The following is a 5122-nucleotide window of genomic DNA, read 5'->3' as shown; positions in this document are numbered from 1 at the left end:
GACCCAGCAATCCCACTCCTAGGTATCTACCCAAAAGACACAAAAACACTGATTCAAAAAGATACCTGCACCCCCATGTTTATTGCTGCTTTATTTGCAATAGGAAAGACATAGAAACAACTCAAATGCCTAAAAGTAGATGACTGGATTACAAAGATGTGGTACATATAGACAATGGAATATTACTCAGCAATCAAAAAAACACATGCCTTTTGTAGCAACATAGATGAAGGGATCATGCTTAGTGAAATAAGCCAGAAAGAAAAGGAAAAATACCAAATGGTTTCACTCATAGCAGGAGCATAAAGGACGAGGGGAGAAAATAATAATGAACAACTATATACCAGAGACATTTTATGGGGGTGGAATGGGGAATGGATGAAAAATGGCAGGGGCGGGGGGAGTGCACTGGACTATGGTGATGGCACACAGGTGATGGGAAACCCATGGGGATTATAACTGAGATGGAAAAAGTCACAAAATGATGAAAAATAAACTATTCTATTATTTTTTAAAATCTTTTTTAAAAATTAGAAAGAGAAGGCCCTCCACATGAGTTCAGTCATCACCTGCCCCGCAGCTGATCCACATGGCAGGGCAGACCTCTCCTGACCCGTCCACTGCTCCCCTCAGCAGTATACTTCATCAGTCGGTCTGTTCTGCTCCCCACTCTGTCCCTGGTGAATCCTCTGACCCTTCACATCTCTGGCCTGTACCCCAGTTCTGTATGAATAAATAAATCTTAAAAAAAAAATGAGAAAGTGGAATGTGCACTTGATACAAACAATCCAAGGACACACTCTTCCCTCCTGGGTTGCTCCCCAGCTCCTTAGAGACAATAGCCCTGACTAGGTTCCTGCCCTTGGTGTTGAGGCCTCCCCAGTGCTGTGTAAATGTACCATGAAGGAAGTCTTCTGCCTTGGATGGATATTCCCAACTGTTCATAGTTCCTCCCAGGCCCTGCTTCCTCTGGTAGCCCATGGGGGGAGCCAAGCCTCACCTGTTTCTCTTCTCACAGGCAGACAACCAAATTGGAATTGGGTAAATAGTTCCTTGTCCAGGTGTGGAAAGTCAAGACAGCAGTAGGGGGACAGTGCCAGTTCCCTCAAGAATCTGAGGAAATCAGGACAAGATGTCAATCAAGGGCGTAACCCTACTCTGTCCCAGCAGACCTGGGCCTTACATCTAGTCCCACTTGGCTCCATCTAACTACTGCCAGAGCATCTGCACAAGAACCCTAAGATCAGTCTTCAGCAGGCCGGTTAACTATTAAACCAACAAGCCTGACCACAGGCCTCGCACTGATCTCTGATCACGTGCTTCTTCACTTGCTCTGCTTGATCCCTCTCGCTCCCTTACCAAGAGCCCGGCCTTCTCCCTCCCATTCTTTAACCCCTTTCCTAGGATCTGTGGCTAAGCCCAAGACCCTGGACCCTCCTCTGTGACATCAGACTCACCAAAGAGAAAAGCTACAGGCTTTTGTAGGACGGGGCCGCGAGAGAGGCCGCGCCGCCAGCGCCGGGTTCTGGGGGTTTCTAACAGGCCCCCACAGGTCACCAGGCCGCCTTCCACCTCGGTTCCCCCACCGAGCAGACCAAATGCGGCGTCTGCGCCACCCAGTGGGTGCAGCGGGAACTGCACGCCTCTGCGCCACCCAGCTCCCAGCTCCGACCGAGGTGGACAATCGAAAACAGCGCATGGCGCCCAGAAAAAGCTCGTCTATGGTTGCTGTTATTCCTCTGCCAGAAACGAATGCATATCCAGCAAAAGAGCCAGAATGGTAGTAACACCAATAGTGCTCACGAAAACAGTAGCATCTAGCATTTCAGTGGCTCTTTAAACTTCCCCAAACGTCCCAGTTCCTGGCCAGGGGGCTGACTGGGCTTACAGCCCGGGGCAGAATCAAGACGTCAGCAGCACTCACCAGCCGGGACTGGAAATCCTGGACTAAACGTGACTTTAGGCATTCCTTTCTCACTGAGCTGCCCTTTTCTTCCATACTTCAGCACCTGAAAATGGACAGAAAGAAGATGCTCACAAAACTGCACATCCCCACCCCGCCCCCCAGCTCTCCTATGGTCTGTGTGTCCTTTTCTCCTCTGCAAGTTAAGGGAGATCTTCTGTGGGTGACTTCTCTTACCTGTGAGAGCAGAGGAAGCCTAGGGAGGGAGGCTAGGGAGGAGGGCGACTTGTATTTCTCCTTCCTGCAGGAGGGAGGACCCCACCTCAAGCCGGGTGGTAATAGAACACCTGCGTCCACTGGGCTTGTCCTGCTGCCCATCAGACGTGGGAGCTGCCAGCTGACCAACGCTGGCATAGGAAGATGGCTAACAGAGCAGAACCCCTGAGGGCTACTTAGTCGGCATCCCCTTTCTTTTCTGAAAATTGTGCATCACTCACTGAGGGGGATCCTCACTGGGTCTCCTTTGCAGAAAATCAGGTGATTGTGAGATGTGTGAGTGTGTGTGTATGTGTGCAGTCCCACTCCAGATATCCCCATAGCTTCTCCAACAAGTCCTGCAAGTCTGACCAAACCTCACCTCCCCAGAGGAATTTCCCCTTATCACCCTAGACAAATAGCCCTTAACACACCTCTTCTATTCTGGCTTTCCTGTAGACAGAGGGGACAACAGGATAAAGGAGGGAGCAAGTGATATTCAGAGCAAAGGGAGAGGGGTAAAACACAAGGTGGACAGGGGGTCACTGCCAGAGCGTCTGTAGGGCAAGTCCAGTCTCAAGGAGTGGGACTTGGATCCGAGTCTAAGAGGAGCCCGGTGGTCTGGTTTATTACTCTTTAGCAAGATTGCTCTGGCTGCTATCCTGAGGACTGTGTGGGCAAGCCGGGATGACAGCAGTAGGGACACAGTTAGGGGGCCGGTGGCAGTGCTGACATAGGTGGCTTGAACAGACAGGTAGCGAGAGAGGAGTGAGGGGAGGTCAGATTTTGAGCCACTGTCAGAAGATGGGATGGACAGGAATTGCGGCTGATTTGAAAATGATGGGCGATGGAAAGGAAGAAATAAAGGCCCATTCATAGCTTTTGTGCTGAGCAACTGCACTGCAAACGACCACTGCCAATATTCAAGGCCAGTCAGCACTCTTTCACCCCCTTGACATGCTTCAAAGCCCTTACCTTTCACAGCATTCCTGGGAACAATCTGTTATAAATGTCTTCATTGGACAAAGAGGATATTAAAACATTGACTCATTTACATAAAGTCAGACAGCTAGTAAGTGGAAAAGCTGGAATTAGAACCTAGTACTTCACTATTGCACAGTTCTTCCCTTTATAAAAAAGGAAGAGAAAGACTTTAGCTATGGAAGGGAGACTGAGAGAAGAGTAGAGCTTGGGAGAAGAGGACCTTGAGTTAAGAGTTGGCTTGGGGATGTGTTCAGAGGAGATGCCTTTTAAACACTCAGGTTGGACATGTGACTCAAGTTAAGTGTTCAGGAGCAGGGGGGTGGGGGAAGGCTGGAGAGAGGAGAGGGCAGAGGTTAATTGTCAGACTGAGTAGACAGTGATGGAAATTGACCTTGGAGAACATCCCACACCCAGGCTTAGGGGGCATCGTCCCAAAGACCATCCCTGTTTTCATGAGTATCCCATGAACGTGCTGATCTTGTCCCAGAAAAATTACATGTATACAATGTAATATTTTTCACCCAATTTCTGGGGGTGCATTGGTCCTCAGGAGACTGCAGGGATGAGAATAGTGTTACTATCAAGTCCCCTGCCCACCAAAAGCAATAACGAAATGTCACCGCTTCCCATGAGGGGCTGGCTGGAACTCTGATGAGGTCCCCAAAGAACATTCCAGCTCTTACGCTGGCTGTTCGCATGCAAAGGAAATTGGAGAAGGTGGGCATGGTGTGAAAAGGTGTGAACCTATACTCCTAAACATATAGAGTGCTGTAAACCAGCACCACCTTTACAAACAAATATGAGACATTTTTAAAAGAAAACTTTCTGGAGGCTGAGGACTGAGTCATTCTTCAAATGTGTATGCAGAACAGAGTTCCTCAGCCTCCCACCTCCTCGAGGGTTGCATTTGCAAATGTTTGTTTTGGACATGTTCCCGGCTGGAAGGGGAGGAAGAATCCCTACAGAACCTTTTGCTCTTTTATTCATCTGTGAGGTAGTGTAATTAATCTGGAATCGTCTCTAAATGTCAAGATGAGACGAGCTCTCCCATTGCTTCCACCAAGAAAAGTTTCTTCTCTGGTATGGAATGGGCATTTGTTGCTTTGTTTGCTGCTGCTGGCTGCTGGGCTGCAGGGCTTTGGGCCCCTCCTTCTCAGGGGAATCCCCCTTTTGTGAGGCTTGGAGGAGGCCAGGTCTTTCAGGCCTGCTGGGAGTTGAAGGTGCCAGCAGCTCCCACTTCTCCCCATTCCTGGGGAGCTTTCAGCCTCCTCTCCTGGCCCAGCCACCTGGGGACACTGACCTGTGAGGGAGAAGGTTTGGGGACAGAAGAGAACCTGGCCATGGCAGCTATGCCTGGAGACAACCTGGGTGGACAGTATCAGGTGTGCAGGGGTGGCTATGCCGAGTGTGGTCTCCCTCCCTAGCATAGCGTGACCTCAGCTGGCTGCCAGCCCATCTAGGCACCCAGCTATTTCCCCAGGAGGCTCCCTGGCTCTACTCTAATGGTATCTGCATGTGTCCCCTGTCCACCCCTAAGCCAGCCGCAATGTCCGTGCCTGTCACCCAGAACTCCGCTGCGGCGCCTGTGCTGAGCTTCCAGCTGCCACCTTGCAAAGAAGCCTTTGGGCTTCTTCTCCTCCACCCTTGCACTTAGGCCTGGCCTGCAGCAGATCCTGAATGTGGATCCCTCCATGCAGAACGGGGCTTCTCTCCCAGCAAAGACAGAATGTCTGTGCAACAGAAAGACCCAGTGACCACGGTTATCACAACCAATGTGCCTAGGCATAATCCTTCCCCTTTTCTCACGCTAAACAAACCTGGACAAGTTATCAAACCCCTTGGTTTCACCCTCTCTGGGAGTTTTTCCGACTTTGCAAAACCAGCTGAGGTAGGAGAGAGCTCAGCTTCTCTGAAGGCAGCGGATCCCCCTGCACTAGGCTGAACATACCACCCTTTCTGAGGAGGAGGGGAAAGCTCCTC

This window comes from Condylura cristata, unplaced genomic scaffold (assembly GCF_000260355.1).
Source record: "Condylura cristata isolate star-nosed mole 26May11 unplaced genomic scaffold, ConCri1.0 scaffold00024, whole genome shotgun sequence".
NCBI lineage: Eukaryota > Metazoa > Chordata > Mammalia > Eulipotyphla > Talpidae > Condylura > Condylura cristata.
Note: the sequence above shows the minus strand (reverse complement) of the source record.